This window comes from Trichechus manatus, unplaced genomic scaffold, assembly GCF_000243295.1.
Source record: "Trichechus manatus latirostris isolate Lorelei unplaced genomic scaffold, TriManLat1.0 scaffold00015, whole genome shotgun sequence".
Taxonomy (NCBI): Eukaryota; Metazoa; Chordata; class Mammalia; order Sirenia; family Trichechidae; genus Trichechus; species Trichechus manatus.
This window is the reverse complement of record NW_004443951.1, coordinates 21,034,713-21,052,392: the sequence shown is the minus strand read 5'-3', so window position 1 is coordinate 21,052,392 and position 17,680 is coordinate 21,034,713. Positions and strand designations below refer to the sequence as shown.

Below are 17,680 nucleotides of genomic sequence, written 5' to 3'. Positions count from 1 at the left end.
TACTCTGTCCTATAAGGTCAATGAGTCGGAATTGACTTGATGGCAATGGGTACAGGCATCACAGAATAGATGACATTAGACTGAGTCTTAAAGGTGTTAGTTGACTAGGGCAGAAATTCCAGAGGAAACCAACAAGGCTGTGCAAAACCCTGACAAATACAGTGGTTTTATTTGGTAAGAATCACCGAAGGTCTGTTTGAAATGAAGATTCCAGGGCCACACTCGTGAAAGTTCTGTTTCAATAGGAGAGTGGCTCCCAGGTGTCAGCATTTTAACAAGCTTCCCAAGACCACACTCTGAGAAAACCTCCTTCTGCGCTTCCAGCCTCATAGAAGAGGGACGATGGCGGGAGAAAAGGCTGGAGAGGGGTTTGCCATCCGGGTTTCTATCACAATAAAAATAACTCCATTTTGTCGGAGCCTTGCAACAATTGTGTGATACAAATTGAGTCTCATTTTATAGGAGAGGAAACTGAGGCTCAGACAGGGGAGGCAATTTGATCAAGGTCAGAAACCGAAAGGTGGCTCGCTAAAGACTAAAACCCAGCTCACAGATTTTTCAGACCACGCAGTAAGGGCAGCGAGTGGGTGGGGCTCAGGCCCTCCCTCCAGGTTGGATCCAAAATGGTGGGGGCAGTGGCGTCAGCAACGCCCCCGCCCCTTCCGTCCACCTCCCTCCTTCTTCCCCCAGGCCACCCAGGCGGGGGGAGGGGATGGAAAGGAGCAGCCCACGTGACATCCGACAACTCGGCGCGTGACGCAAATCGGCGGGCCCAACGCTCGCCTTATCTTGTGGGAAACGTAGTTCAGTAGACCGCTGAGTCGGCAAGGACAGGAGGACCTAGGACTACATTTCCCAGGAGGTAGCGGGGCGACGCCGCCGTCTCCGTCGTAGGAGAGCGGGGACGCGGGGCGCGCTGTCGGGCGGGGGCGAGGTTCGGGCCGGTTGTGCCGTTGCGAGGCTGCAGCTGCGATCGCTCAGGTGTGCCTAGGTGAGTAAGCGCCTCTGATGGGAGTTAGGACAGCTCAAGCAGCTCCAGTCGTTTCGCCTTTTATCTTTTCTCGGCGGTAGCTAGGTCAGGGTCCCCGGGAAGGCCTGGCGCGGCGCCGCTCCCCCGCACTTACCCCCTGGCCTCTGCTGAGCGGGCCTTGCTCCCTCCGGCTCCTCCCCCTCCCCGCCCTTCAGGGCTTCCCCTCGGTCGGGCCTGGCTCCCGAGGCTCAAGGCCGCCTTTTCTCCCGAGCAGCTTGTACCTTTCTTTCTCCTTTTCTGCAATCTACCGGGAGAGACCGTCCTCCTCCCCTCCCCCTCGTTTCGTCATACGAACCTCGTTATTTGGATTTCTCCTTTTCCTGGAACTCTTTGAGTGCCCTCCCCCCAACCAAGTCTCCATTGGCCTGGTTTTCTCTTAGGGCGCATGTGGCTGGCAGTGAATGTTAGTAGTTCTTCCGTTCATCTCTGCCTTGTGGCCAAAGGAGGTATAATCCAAATTTATCTGCTGCGGGAATAATTGTGCTCCCCATTCCTTGCTCCATTTCTATTTCAGTCTTTTGAGCCAGGGGTGAGGCGACTTGTATTTCAGCGGTTATTGGCTTGTGTTCTAAGACGGGGCAATTTCCTTTGCTTCTCTTAGCAGCTCAGCAACTTTTATCGGCTATTCACTTTGTCCTCCTAAATTTTAGGAGTGGAGCAAGGCGGCAGAAGTTGGCCAGTAGCACTGGCGGCCAGAAGTTAGAAGCTATCAGCGGGTGTACAGTGTTTACGGGGAGGTTGTTAATTGGATTGAAGGGAAAACCTCTGAGTGTATGAAAGGGCCTGGCAGCAGGAGAAAGCCAGTAAAGCTTCTGGCGGCAGTATGAAGAAGGATCCTGGAGACTGTCTGCCTGGGTTCGAGTCTTGCCTCTGCTAGGTTTTGATTTTCGGTCAAGGGGCTTCACTTCAGGTGACTCAGTTTCCTCATCTGCAAAGTAGCGGTAAATAACAGTGGCCGATTTATAGGGTTATTGTGAAGATTAAATGAGATAAATTGAAACCACTTGGCTCGTTGCCTGGCATATATTAAACACTATATATTATTGTTATTAGGAGCCCTGGTGATGCAAAGGTTAAATGCTGGGCTGCTAACCAAAAGTTTGGTGGTTCGAATGCACCCAGTGTCTTCAAGGGAGAAAGACTTGGCAGTCTGCTTGCTGTAAAGATTACAGCTAAGAAAACTCTCTGGGGCAGTTGTACTCTGTCACATGGGGTCGCTATGAGTCGAAATCGACTGGATGGCACCCAACATCATTATTGTTATTGATAGAATTTCTAGATTGTAGGCCTAGAATGGAAAGACGAGTATTACACGATTATTTTTCTGCTCTTTCAGATGACCTGCCCCTTCTTTTTTTGTTTGTGGAACTAGTGTCTGTTGTATTCTGCCCTGTTGTTCCGACAGCCCGATGTGTATACTATTATATAGAAACCTGTTAAAGAGCCAAAAATGGCTGCGGCCATGAACAACTTTCGGAGCTAATTGTGCTGTTTGTTCCTTGCTGGGAGATATGTTTTTGGAACTTGTGTGCACACTTTGAGTATTATAAGAAAATTTTACCGCAGCCATTTGGGCTTGGTTGTGTTCTGTAAAAGAGGTGAATTGAAGTTTCTGTAATAAATTTTTTAATAAAAAATTTTTATGTCCAGTATAGTTCCACCTTTTTCTCCCCCCCCCCAACCTTTTTTAGCACCAGTGAAAGTCTGGTTTTGGATACCGTTATTTTTAGTTTGCAGACTATGTGCAGTGCAATCTTAGTAGTAGTGGTGTTGGTAGTAGTAGCAGCAGTAGCAGTGGTTCTTTAGCATATTTCTTTAATGCTGTATTCACGTACTTTTTGAATTTGGTTTAGCCAGTGAAATTATGGCTTACAAAAGCGTGACCTGTTCTGTGCTGAGAAATTGGAGGGAGGAAGATTGGAGTATTTATGAGGTTAGCCCTGAGATGAGGATGGATGAGATGGACTGGTAGGGCATAAGACATACGATTTACTTATTTTTTTAGAATGGGTGGTCTTAACCACTAAGAATCTTAGGATGCTGATTTATCTTGGGCATAGTGACGTGGTGAATTGAGGAAGTGTGGTTAGTGCTATTCTCTCAAATGTCAGATTTTGATTGATTACTTCACACTCATTTTAAACATTAATAAGATTGATAAAATTAATTAATTAATAATATTAGAAGATTAGTTGATTCAACGAACAGTGCCTGAAGGCTACCATGTACTAGCCCCTTTACTAGGCTGTGTGTACAGCAGGATATGAGACAGATGGATTCTTGCCTTTTGGGAAGTCACAGTATAGGTGTTGGGGGGGGGGAGACAAAAACAAGTAAGAAAATAAATTACAAATTGAGAAAAGTGATGTGGAGGTATCAAGCTGGGGACTCTTGAAAAACACTAAAAAGGGGGAGGGCTAAGTGTGGTTAGATAAGTTCTTTTTGGGGAGCATGAGGAGCCAGTTTTGTAGAGTGTCAAAGGGAGAGCATTCCAGGTGGATGGAACAGCAAGTGCGAACACTGAAGGATGGGAAGCTTTTAGGGTTCTTTCAGAACTGAAGGGACGCCAAGTGTGGCTGACGCCTAGTGAGAAGGATGAGTTGGAGAGGTAAGCAGAGGTGAGATTGTTTAGGGAAGCCATTTGAAGAGTGGGAGAAGGGGAAGTTGCCATCTGATTTATATTTTAAGTCACTTTCACGGAGGTTTGGAAAATGGATTGTAGGGGATATTAATTGAGAGGGTATTATACTGGTTCTGAAGGAGCTCTAGTGGCGCAGTGGTTAAAGCGCTTGGCTGCTAACCAAAAGGTTGGCAGTTTGAACCCACCAGCCACTCTGTGGGAGAAAGATGCGACAGTCTGCTCCTGTAAAGATTACAGCCTTGGAAACATTATGGGGCAGTGCTACTCTGTCCTACAATATCGAGTCGGAATGGCTTGACAGCAGTTGGTTTGGTGTTTTTGGGTTTTGTGCTGGTCCTCGCTGGAGATGTTAGTGGCCTGAATTAGAGTGGTGGAGTAGAGATGTAGTGATGAGGAGAAGCAGAGGGTTTGAAGATTAAGTCTGTTAATACTCTGTAGAGCAGGACATTCTTAATTTATGGCCCATGGACTCCAGGGGGCCTATGAACTTGTAAAATTTTTGTGAGAGGGGTGCATTTTTCAAAGAAGGTGTCTTTACCTTTCATCATATTCATTAGAGTCTTAATAATTTAAGAACCACTGCTTTAGAATCTGTAATGCGGGTTTATAACCCTTAAAAGAGTAATTGCCCAAGGCTTTCCAGTGTAGTAACAGATGTGTAGCCTTTCTAAGACATTCACTTTCTTAGTCTTTCAAGGGAATTTCTTTTTTATTTTTTTAAAGGAGAAATATGGAAGTTAAATGCTGTAGGATAGAAATAGTCTCTTAGTTTCTTTTTGTCTAGAAGTGAGGGCCTGATTATGCACAAATTTATGAAAATTAGTAAGAACTCAGTTTCAAAAAAACCCATTTCTTGATGTTTTCACCCACTGGGTTTTGTTTACGGTTCCTATTTTACTGGCTGAAATGGAGCACCTTAGTGTATGAAGAGTAAGATGATTTTCTTCTTACTTTCGTTCAACAATTAGGGGTTTCAGATAGATATTCATATCTTTTGTAGTATATTTTAGATGAATCAAATACTAGATGATAGTGTCTTTTTGGATGCACACGATGCACTTTCTGCCCTGAAGTGCTGCTCTATCCCTGAAAGAACCATATATTTTTCTTTTTATAGCAGAGCTTGAAGTCTGAAGGCATGTAGACTAAATCCAGACTGCAGATGTGTTTTGTTTGGCCCAAACGGTGTTGTAAATTTGAATTAGTTGTCAACATTTAAAAACAGGGAGATTTCATATAAACATGTGGATACAGGCTGCTCTTGAAAAATCAGACCTGGCAGCTGAGGGCCTGTATTTCTGCGTTGTGACAGAGATCTTCTGTAGTTGGGCATGTCCTTTCCAGTTTGCCACAGACCCCACCACAGCTGACATGTATCCCTGGCATGGGGCAGTTGCTGTTTATCATTTTACACTTTTATGTTACTTGTCTGTTGTAGACATTTGAATTTGCTGCCTCTGTTCTGGGTATATGATACAGGTCTTTACACCCACCACTCAAAGTTATTCTGTTATCTTAACCATCACCATTTTTGTTGTCTGTCTTGGTGCCTTATTCCCTTCGTTTCTTCTAAAAAGACAATTTTAGGTAATTTTGGGAAAGGGAAGTGAAGCAGAGGGAGGCAAAGAACCAAAATACTGAATTATTTTGTTTCCAAACTGAAGAGACCCAAGGACTTCTAGGAAGGATAACTACATTGCTAAAAAGGATAACTACATTGATTAGGTTCCTGCCCATGCCTGTTAGCTGGCGGATGTGCAGGGTCCTCATTTTTGTTCTGCCTGGTTTGCTTTGTAGCATCTGGGATGTTGTAACTGCATAACTTGGCCAGTCTCAGAAGATAGAAGGCCAAGCAAAGATATGTTGCTGAATGTCTGAATCAAAGACTTTTGGCTCCCGTCCCAGGGCATAAGAACCAAAGTTATTTTATTATTATTATTTTTTTAATAATGTGCCTCTTCTTTGCTTTCAGTAATAGTTTGTGATTTTTTGGAGGGGTTAATAATTGTGAACTTTCTATATTTTAGTAAAAAGACGGGCATAAGCAGAGGATTGAGAGAGGAAGTCAAAGAGGCGAGACTGTTTTTTAAAGTTACTCAGGAGATTTCTTTTTTCCAGGGCTTTCTACTACATCAGGGCTTCCCAGAAGATGGCCCCAGTTTAGCTAAAGGCTGTGTCCTAGGGTCTTAACTAAATCTGCCTTTGGCTTCCAGACTATGAGCTATCAGAAAAGACTTTAAAATGAAGGAGAACGAGAAAGTTGGTCAGATACCAGAGTGGGGTTCCCAATAGAAAAATAAAGAATTGGGTAAACAAGAAATTCTTGTTTCGGGCATAATAATGTGATCCTTCACAAAGCCTTGCTTTGTTTATGTATGCTTAAGTTCTTACTGCTTAACTGTCTTGTTTCTGTGTCACTGTGAACAGCCTTAAAACAGACCAGTGAGTTAGGGAAATTTTTTTTCTTTTTACTACATGGGTAAATGTACATGAAAACATTGTAAACTCTAAATGCGATGTGTGTGAGATGTTGTAATTATTGTTTTTACGATGCAGAATTTATCGAGTTTGAAGAGCTTCTGATTTATTCTTTCATCCTTTTGACTGAAGCGGTGTGGACAGATTTCATCAAGCAACATAGTCTTCCTCTGTCCCTTTCCGAAAGTGCTTAATGTCAAGGTCATTAGCTTACCTTTTAATGGTATTTGTATTGTATTTGGTTGCTGAGCATAGATAGTATTCTGAATTCTTGGTAGAAAGATACTAAAAATTTACTGTATTTAAAACCACCTGGGGGTGGTTTGTGAACGTTGGCATGGTTTGGCGGCAAGTTAATATGGAGCCAAGCCAAGATACCTAGGTTTCTGACTTTCAGGCTTGTTTGTAGAATTTGACCTGTCTACATATTCAGAGATTATACACACCAACAGTGTTTTCTGTTTCTGGGAAACGATCATCTGTTCCAGGTATAACAATGTAATGCCTGACAAGTGCTAAAAAGAAGTGTATGTGAGTATGTATATATAAATGGGGAATGGGGATGGGGAGGAGGTTGACACCCATAATCCTGAATGTCAGAGCTGGGACCAGACTTGCGTAGCTTCTCAGGGCTCTGTTTCATACGGAGTACCACCTTAAAGAAATACCATTTTACTTTGCAAATCCTAAACTTTATAGAATCAGAATTGGAAGAACCCTTTAAAAGTTACTTAGTCTTGCATTTAAAGCTGAGAGGTTTTTTTTTTTATTTAAATTTTTCACAGTTTAGGAGTAAGTAAACATCTGTTCAAAGCCATGATTGCTATGACCCCTGGATACCGTTTTTAAAAAAAAAAAAAAAAAATTATTTATTTATTTTTTTATTGTTGTGCTTTAATTGACAGTTTACAATTCAAATTAGTCTCTAATACAAAAATTTATACATACATTGTTTTGTGACCCTACTTGCCAGCACATTCTTCCTTTCCACCCCAGATTTCCTGTGTCCATTCAGCTAGTTTCTGACTGTCTCTGCCTTCTCATCTTGCCTCCGGACAGGAGCTGCCCATTTAGTCTCATGTATCTACTTGAGCTAAGAAGCACGTGATTTTATCTCCCATAGTCCCGTCTAATCTTTGTCTGAAGAGTTGGCCTTGGGAATGGTTTTAGTTTTGGGCTAACAGAGAGCCCCAGTGTCCCTCCAGTCTCAATCAAACCATTAAGTTTGGTCTTTTTACTAGAATTTGAGTTCTGCACACCACTTTTCTCCTGCTCTGTCAGGGACTCTGTTGTATTCCCTGTCAGGATGGTCATTGTGGTAGCCAGGCACCATCTAGTTCTTCTGGTCTCAGGCTGGATGAAGTCTTTGGTTTATGTGGCCCTTTCTGTGTCTTGGGCTAATGCTTCCCTTGTGTCCATGGTGTTCTTCATTCTCCTTTACTCCAGGTAGGTTGACAGGTGGGTTGGGATCAATTGATACATCTTAGATGGCTGCTTGCTAGCTTTTGAGACCCCAGATGCCACTCACCAAAGTGGGATGCAGAACATTTTTTTAAAAAACTTTGTTATGCCAGTTGACCTAGATGTCCTCTGAAAGCATGGTCCCCAGACCCTCGCCCCTGCTACTCTGTCCCTCGAAGTGTTTGATTATATTCAGGAAACTTCTTAGCTTTGGTTTAGTCCCTGGACACCCTTTTAACTCAGTACCGAAGTCACTCTTGAGGTTCACCTTTCAGCTGAAGAAAGATTAGACGGGTCTGTAGGATCAGTAGTAACACACGTGAGGAGCATGGCTTCCTAGTTCAATCATGTATACAAGACTAATGGGCACACCAGCCCAAAAGCGAAGGCAGGAAGGGACAGGAAACAGAACGAATGGAAACAGGGAACCAAGGGTGGAGAAGGATAGAGTGTTGACACATCATCAGGTTGGCAACCAGTGTCACAAAATAATTTGTGTATTGTTTAATGAGAAGCTAATTTGCTCTGTAAACTTTCACCTAAAGCACAATTTAAAGAAAAATCCTTTGAGCATTCACAGAAGGGAAAAGTCACTTTTCAGGTGGATGAGTCACAGTGGGTTTCATGGAAAAGACAAGATTTTTTGTAAGTCTCGAAATGGGTATGTTTGACCAGCAGAGATGGGAAGGTATTCTTGTCAGAAGGAACATCAAGGGAGCTTGAGAAAGGCAGTGTTTATTTTGGTAGCCATGTGTCTGCTAAAAATCTGGAGTACTATTAGTATCAAAAAAGGGGGAGAATGCCCTTGGGGGCCAATAGCAGTATCTCTCACACCTGATTAGTACAGAGATTACAGCAGGAGGACCACATCTAGGTAATAATGCAGAGTGCTTGTGTGTTCTGCTGCCCCAACTGGTTGGAATAGTCCCTTTAGCAGGAATCTTCTGGCTGATGAAATAAAGGAGTTGCTCAAGGAAAAATAAATAAATAAAGCAATGATTTGACACTCAAAGTATTTATCAGAATATTAGCTACATAATTTGCAAGTTCTGTGTTCAATATGCTGGGCATTTGGATTAAATGATTAAACAGCAAATGATACTGCATAAACATAAGCTCCCTGAAAATTGGCCTGTTTCTGAAAACGCTTTAGGGTAAATTGTAGGAAAATATCTACATATGACTTCCCGGAGTTGCTCTTGATGGGTAAAAAAGGGATATTTGCCTATTTTTATTAAGTTGTACTTAATGTCTTTGATTTTTTTCACAACCAACCTCTTTGGCTTTGTAAGTTTTGATGTCCCTTTGTAGGCATGAGTCTGTCACATAGTGAGAGAGGCCCCCCTTGACTGCCCTATCTATAATAGCACTTCCCACCAATTGATACTCTCTTTTCCTCCTTAACCTTGCATTATTGCTACCTGATATTATTAATTTTGATCTATTGTGTCCCACCCTTCTCCTCAAGAGAGTAAAGCAGGAATTTGTTTTATTCACTGCTGGAGACATACCTGTCAAATAGAAGAGGCTCAGTAAATATTTATTGAAATACAGGAATAAATAGAACCTGCTGGGTGGCAGTCTCTGGAAGTGTTCTACTATGACGTCCTGGTTTACTCAGATTCTGTTAGGCTACCAGTTGAAAAGAATTTTAGGGTGGGTGCAGGGGGAGAGCAGATTGAAAAGGAGCAGGAGGGTACTTTCTGGAATGATGGAAATATTCTGTATTTTGATTGGGGTCATGTTTACATGTTATACTTTGTTAAAACTCATCAAACTATTCTTAAAATGTGTACATCTTATTGTATGTAAATTATACCTTAATGAAGTTGTTTTATAAAAAGACTTTGTATTCCAAACCCATCCTTTAAAGGCCATTCTGTAGACTTGCCAGTAACTCCAAATAGATTTTGATAATGATTATTTTCATTGAATTTTTAGTGAGTTTGACTAAATATAGATTGGATAGGTGTTTTTTAAAGTATCCTGTTGGTAGTGAGGAAGTGCCCCAGGAGCTGTTGAGGGGGAGAAACTGAGCTGGCAGGTTTCTGAGCTACCCACCCTCTTTTCAATCAGCAGTTCTGCGTTTGTGTTTTAATACTTTGGGGATTTGCTTAACATTCCATTTTTATTTTATTTTTTTAAATTGTGCTTTAGGTGAAAGTTTACAGCTCAAGTTAATTTCTCATACAAAAATTTATACACATATTGTTTTGTGACATTAGTTGCAATCCCCACAGTGTGACAACACACTCCCGCTTTCCACTACGGTTTCTTTGTGTCCATTCGACCAGTTCATGTCCCTTCCTGCCTTAACATTTCATTTTTAAGAAGATAAAAACCACTGAGTCCACTAAAGCTTCCCACTCCTACTCAGGTTGTCTATTCAGCGCTGGATAAACAAGGCACATCTTACAAAACTTGGTGGAGGCAGGGAATTGTTTCCAGTTTTCCCCTGCTCACAGACATAATAGGTGCTTGTTGAAAAAATTTAGACATTACGGGTATATGTAATGTAGAGTGTAAAAGTACTTTGTAATGCCATCTCTTTGGTCCAGTGGTAGTAGTTTGGATATATGGATGAGATTTCTGCTGTTTGAGGATGTTGTACATGTGATTTTTTTCCTTTGGTGCCGAGTGAGGGTATTTCAGCATAGTAAAAGTAGACAGTCAGCGACCATGGGGGAAGTAGGGATAAAGCTTTGGGATTTGTTATGAAAGTTTAAAACATTGCTCCGGAAGGACTTGATTTGCTAGTGTTTTGGTCCTGATAATCCTCTTGTTTTCCTGGAAAATTTGGAAGATTATATGTTAATTCTTTGGTTAATTGTAAATGATTTGTTCATGGCATAGAACTTAATTTGTCTTTTCTCTTCCTTTATTTCTGTTTCAGGCTTATTAGTCACTTAGATATGTTATTATTGGACATTTTATTTTCAGAAAGTATAAATTGTTTTACCATGCAGTGAGCCAGAGACGATTTAAAGTTGCCTGTCAATTTGAATGGCAATATAGAATGAGAAAGAAAATGTATTTACTTGATTATTGGCTTATAGTCATCCCTTTTTTTTTTTTTTTTTTTTTTGCTATGGAGCCTGTTTAGTGTTGGGGATACAGATATAATGAAAAATGCAGTGAAACCTGTGAGAGCCAGAAGTTGACGTGACTGCCTTGTTTTTCTGGGTCTCGCGGGTTTTCTGCCTTTGACAGGGTGCAGTCTTACCACTTCTCTAGCACTTGTTTTAGTGGAAAATGTTTTTTCCTTCTCTGACAGGTTTCCACCTTACACAGATCCAACTTCTGCAGGTTTTACTGTAATTTGTTGGAGAATTAATAGTTTATGTCCCATTTTTAGCAGAATATTTTCTGCTGCAGTGTTCTGTTTATAGGGCATGCTCAGGGAGGCATCAGGTCTGTGGTACCTAGAGACCTTGGTTTTCTCGGATGAATGTGATGAGAAATGGAAGTTTCTATTTCCTCATCAGAAGGGGTTTTTTTGTGAATATTATTTTTTTAAACGAGATTTTGGGGCAAGTTGTTTAACCTCTCTGGAGGAAAGTTTATTCAGTTTCAAATGGAGATAGAAAAGTCTACCTCCAGTAGGGTTATTGTGGCGGATTGATGATTAGGCCAGTGCCATGCATGTGGTAGGAACTCAACAAATCTTACAATTTTATATATGGAAACTAGAGGGGATGGGTTGCTGGGTAGCTGCTTGGAAAAGTGAAGTAGTCATCTGAAATTAGTCTGAAAGGACAATGAGAAAAACCCAGGGCCCTTAATGATAGCAGATAGAAAGAGCAGAGTTTATGATATAGGTCGTATTTCAGGATAGTGAGGGAAGGATGGATTATTCAATAAACAGTGCTGGAACAACTGGCAAACAATTTTGAAAATCAGTTAGATTCCTGTCTTGAAAAAATAAATCTCATATGAATTAAAATTTAAATGAAAAAGTGAAAGCACAAACGAACTATGAATAAAAATGTATAATTGAATATTAATCTTGGATAGGGAAGACCTTCCTAAGCATGATACAAAAACCATAAAACAATATTCCTTGTTTCAATTACATAAAAGTTAAAAAATCTTGTATGAAAAAAATAGTATCAAATAACATAGGGAAGGATTAATATTTTAGAGGCTTTTTTAAAATTGTAAATATATATGTTACAAAGCATTTACCATTTTGATATTCTTCACATGTACTTTTACATTAACTTTTGTTCATCATGCTCAACCATCATCTTCATCTATTCCTAAATTTTTCCGTCTTAAAGAGCCTTTTCTAATTAAAAAAATTGTTTAACCTCATTAGTAACCACAGAGATGGAGATTAAATCAACAGTGAGATAACATTTTCTTCCTCAGATCTCCACCATGATAAAAAACAATATGGAAATTGTTGGTGAGGCTATGGGGAAATGGGCATAGTCAACTACTCTGGGTATTAGTGTAAATTGCTGCAGCCTTTCTGGAGTATACAGTATGTATCTGTACTTTTAGAAACATGCTTTAAAGGAAATAATCGAACAGGTGGTTAAAGATGAGGGTAATCATAACAGTGTTAAGGGAAAAATTAGGAGGAGCTTAAATGTACAACATTAGGGGATTATTGTACATTTATATAGTGAATGCTAGGTAGAAAAGAAATGATGTAGACTTCAGAGCCGTGTTTGTTGATACAATTCAGTGAGTTTAAAAAGCCTAGAACTGATGCTTTTGTCTTGCTCAAAAATCTTTGCTACTGTCCATTTCCTCCCAAGTCAGTGTTTATTAAATGCCTGCTGGCATTTATATTCTTTTTTGGAGGAAAAGTTGTCTTGAGTGTATAGTCTTTGGTCTAGATCTTCAGTGTCCAATTCAGTACCCACATGTGGCTAGTTACATTTAAATTAATTAAAATTAAATGTAATTAAAAATTCAGTTTCTCAGTCATTCTAGCCGTATTTCAGTGACGACATGTGACTGGTGCTGCCATGTTGAACAGCATAGTTACAGAACACTTTCATCATCTCAGAAAGTTTTCTGTTGGGAAGCACTGGTCTGGACTGCCTTTTACTGCAGACATCACTTCGGTTACCAGGAGTAGTGAGACCTTGTGGTAGTTACAGTTTTCTCACCTTAAGTTTTGCAGAAGAGTTTTGGAATTTCTTTGGCTGTCATTTATGTATCACCATTTTTATACTAACCATTTAAACTCTCTTTGCCACTTAGCCAACAATGGGTTTGCACATAACTACAGAGAGAATGCTGACATCTCCATGGCTAAAGTGAATAATATGGAGACAGAACCTCTTAGCTCTGGATTATAACTCTTTTTTTTTTTTTTGCCTTATTAGGATTCCTGTTTTTCACTATAAAAGCAGCTGGGCAGGAACTGAAAATTTAGATTGATGAAAAGATTGCATTTGATGTTATTTGGGTTTTTTTCTGAGAAATTGGGAAATCAGGCATTAAATATTTATTAAATGCCTACTAAGTGCCAAGCATTTACTGGAATGAAAATGTGTTGTATCTAATATCTTTACTGATAATGTTAGGATTTAATTTCTATCCTGATTATTTTTTTTAGAAGTAGATTAATTTATGGCTTAAATCAGGGCATCAAATATTGTCAATATACTTGGATATTTATGTTGGGTGAGCTAAAGCTTAATTTGTTCAGTGTCTGCTTCGGGGCTGTGGTAGGCAAATCTGTTTCCACTGAGTATTATTACAGCTATTTGTGATGATTTTATTGAATGTGACTAAAGTGGAACTTTAAAAAACTTTTATGCAACATTTTTAAATTTAGTCAAACAAACCGACCTTTAAATTTCCTTATCTCTGTAAAGCCCCTGGTTTTTTAAAAAACTCTATTTGGATATGGCCATTGAAAATAAGTGAAGTAATTTCAACAAATCATCATTGTTGATGGAGTCTTGGTTAAAAAGCAGTGGATCTGATGTCCATTTCTTTGTCACATCAGGAGCTCCACCAATAAATTTTGAATGAATGAATGATACAGAGAGTGTCATTTAACTCTTGCAAATAATTTGTCATATCAGTTATGATCATTCCTTTCTATTTTTTGGAACAACTTCTCTGAGAGAAGGAAGCTTAATGAAAACATTTTTTTTAACATGCTTAATCCAGAGTGCAAATTTCCTAAAAAAAAGATGATACCTACTCTCGGACCATTAATGTATTAAGGAGTTTGTATACATGAGTTGTGAATATAGACAAAATTTCAAAGTTGGCAAATTGTTGCTCTGGTTATTAGGAGACTGATTTTACGTGCTAGTCAAATGTATGGGTAAACTGTAACTTTGTGTACGATATGTTATTCCAGCTGGAATTTTGACCTTGCCCTTCTTGCCTGGTCTTATTCCAGTAACTTGTTTTAGGAGGTGCTTTCTAAAGTGGGGCCCTCTGGTGATGTAGTGGTTAAGAGCTTGGCTGCTAGCCAAAACGACGGCAGTTTAGTCCACCTTGGAAACCCTATGGGGGCGGTTCTACTCTGTCCTGTAGGGTCTCTGTGAGTCGGAATAGACATGGCAACGGGTTTGGGTTTTTGTTGTTGTTGTTTCTGAAGTGGAGAGGATATTTGGTTTCCTTCTTGGATGTTAAGTATCTCTACGAAGCTATAGGGATACAGCCTTTGTCTCCTGGATTGTTCATCCTTATATCTACTCCTTTTAGTGGCTAGGAAACCCTTGCTCAAATCTAAATTGTAAGTCCCAGATACATCTCTTTGATGCTTGCCTCCCATCCCAAAGCATTGTGAATGAAAAACCCAGCTTTTCATACAGCAACTCTTGAATAGTACAGTTTTCTCTTGAAAATATTCAGAAGTTATTTTTTCTTGACTACATTTCTTGTTACAAAATGTATAGCATGTAGTGTAATTTTTTTGTGTGTGTGTGTGTAAGTATAACCAGTACCTGAATTGCACCTAATGTGGAGTTAGGCAAAATCCTAGGCATCTAACCTGATCTCTACTTTCCATTGTACAAATATTTGTGTATCAGCTTGGTGTTTTGAAAGTGATTCTGGAAACAAATATCTTTTCAGGATTTGACACAGTGCTTGTAAATGAAAGCATGTTGCTGGGGGGAAGTTTCAGTGAAGTTTGAAATAAACCTTGATTCAGTGCTGAAAACAATTTGGAAAAATAAAATTCCCATTGTTGAGTCTATCCATTGTTATCCCTGCCTTCCAACTTCTCGTTTTTATTTTTCAAACTGCCTTTTTAAAATATAGTGTGCTCTGTAATTTATATGGAGCCCTGGTGGTGCAGTGGTTAAGAGCTACGGCTGCTAACCAAAAGGTCAGCGGTTCAAACCCACCAGCCGCTTCTTGGAAACCCTATGGGGCAGTTCTGCTCTGTCCTGTAGGGTCGCTATGAGTTGGACTCGACGGCAACGGGTTTTTTTTTTTTTTTTTAAATGTACTTTGTATACATTAATCCTTACATCAGATTTATGAGATAGGTGTATCTACTTTTTATGGATAAGGAAACTGAAAGTTATTAATATTATACACTTTGCCCCAGGTTGCACAGTAGTGGAGTTGAGATTCTTATCCAGGTCATTCATATATGTTTGCAAAGCCCTTCCTCACCATTTTGCCTGTTTTCAACAGATGCCCGCATATGCTTATCTTTCGATGTGGGGTTAGTTCTTTGACTTGACTTTATAGCATTGCTTGTAAGTTCTATATCAGTCCTTAGAGGTTGTTTGCAAAAAATCTAAATTAATGGATGTAGTCAAAAAGCTTGTGAGATTCACAGGAATGATTGTACTTTTCTGTCACTATCATATGGGAATTACATTAATTTTTTTCCCCTCTGGAGAGGAACTGGGAAAGGAAATCTAAAGGTAGGCTTTCTGAGTACAACTCCAGTGTTCAGCATTGTGCAAACATCTTTTTCATGCTTTTTTTAAAAAAGTATGCAATATGAAGACATGCATAAGAAGTACAAAGAATAATACAATTAGTACTCATGTAATTAAGCAATAAATTTCAGAAATAAAACACTGTCATTGTAAAGTGCTCAACTGCTAACCAAAAAGTTGGCAGTTCATCCAGGGCTTCGAACCCCTACTAAGAATTTACATTTCTACCCTAGATATACTGAATCACAGTCTGCATTTTAACAAGATCCCCAGGTGATTCTTGTTGTTGGTAGGTGCAGTTGAGTCTCTTCTGACTTATAGCGACCCTGTGTACAACAGAACAAAAGGCTGCCCAGTCCTGCACCATTCTCACAATCATTGTTATGCTTGAGCCCGTTGTTGTAGTCACTGTGTCAGTCCATCTCTTTGAGGGTTTTCCTCTTTCACTAACCCTCTACCAAGCATGCTGTCTTTCTCCAGGTGATTCTTATGTATAATAAATTTTGTGAACCGCTGCTCTACTAGTGGTTCTCAGAATTAGTCCCCAACCAGCAGCATTAGGATCACGTGGGAACTTGTTAGAAATGCCGATTCCCAGTAGGGGTTTGAAGCCCTGATTCAGCCTCACTCAGAGGCACCTCAGAAGACAGGCCTGGTGATATGCTTCTGAAAGGTTACAGCCTTGAAAACCCTATGGAGCAGTTCTGCTCTGCACACATGGGGTCGCAAGGAGTCGGAATCTGTTTGAGGTAACTAAGAAGAACAACCACCATCAGTAAATCTTCTGGAATTGTCCCCTTTTTCCCTCAGTCACTCTTCTGAATTTGGTGTTTATGATTTCTGTGCATTTTTTAACATTTTATTGAAAGTGTTGGCTTTCCTGAGAAAAACATGTTATTTTTGCATGTTTTTTTTAGGCTTCGTACAAATTGTTTCTTACTGATTTATTTTGCAGCTTTTTTCACTTAATCTTATGTTTGTGGAATTCATGCATGATATACGTGCACTTCATTTTCACTGCTGTTTAGTACCCGTTGTCTGAACATGCTGCTTTTTATTTTTCTATTGTTGTAGTTTAAGTGAAAGTTTACATTTCAAGTTAGTCTCTTATGCAAAAACTTATACATACATTGTTACGTGACTCTGATTGCTCTCCCTATACTGTGACAGTGCACTCCTGCTTTCCACCTCTGATTTCCCATGTCCATTCAACCAGCTCCTAGCTCTCTCTGCCTTCTCATCTCACCTCCGGACAGAAGCTGCCCATTTAGTCTCATGTATCTACTTGAGCTAAGAAGCACACTCTTCACGAGTATGATTTTATGTCCCACAGTCCAGTCCAGTCTTTGTCTGAAGAGTTGGCCTCGGAAATTATTTTAGTTTTGGGCTGATAGAGAGTCCAGGGGCCATGCTTTCTGGGGTTCCTCCAGTCTCAGTCGGACCGTTAAATCTGGTCTTCTTACTAGAATTTGAGTTCTGCACCCCGCCTTGCTCCATCAGGGACTTTCTGTTGTGGTCCCTGTCAGGGCGGTCATTGGGGGTAGCCATCTAGTTCTTCTGGTCTCAGGCTGATGAAGTCTCTAGTTTATGTGGCTCTTTCTGTCTCTTGAGCTAATACTTCCCTTGTGTCCATGGGTGTTCTTCATTCTCCTTTACTCTGGGTGGTTGGGACCAATTGATGCATCTTAGATGGCCGCTTGCAAGCTCTTAAGAGCCCAGATGCCACTCACCAAAGTAGGATGCAGAACATTTTCTTAATAAACTTTGTTATGCCAGTTGACCTAGATGTCCCTTGAAAGCATGGTCCCCAGACCCCTGCCCCTGCTAGTCTGTCTGTTGAAGTGTTTGATTGTATTCAGGAACTTCTTAGCTTTGGTTTAGTCCAGCCGTGCTGACTTCCCCTGTAGTGCGCGCTGTCTTTCCCTTCACCTAAGATAAGTCTTGTCTACTGTGTAATTAGTGAATAACCCTTTCCCTCCCTCCCCACCCTTGTAACCATCAAAGAATGTTTTCTTTTGTGTTTAAACCTTTTCTTGAGTTCTTATAATAATGGTCTTATACAATATTTGCCCTTCTATGACTGACAAAATTCACTCAGCATAATGCTGTAAAGATCCTCCATGTTTTAAGATGTTTCACGGCTTCATCGTTGTTCTTTATCATTGCATAGTATTCCATTGTGTGGATATA

The 17,680-nt window shown here is 40.2% G+C and overlaps 1 protein-coding gene across 2 annotated transcripts in view; it reads left to right on the top strand.

Moving 5' to 3' along the window:
* The first annotated feature begins 893 nt into the window (after positions 1 to 893).
* THRAP3 (thyroid hormone receptor associated protein 3) overlaps positions 894 to 17,680 on the top strand; it is a 61,096-nt gene continuing 44,309 nt past the window's right edge. Inside the window, exon 1 of one of the 2 annotated variants that reach the window (XM_004371937.2) lies at positions 894 to 991. The gene's annotated coding sequence lies outside the window, so the exon portion shown is untranslated. Of the gene's footprint in view, positions 992 to 3,366; positions 6,373 to 17,680 lie in introns of those variants that run through there. The other variant, XM_023727235.1, reaches the window with a different exon arrangement.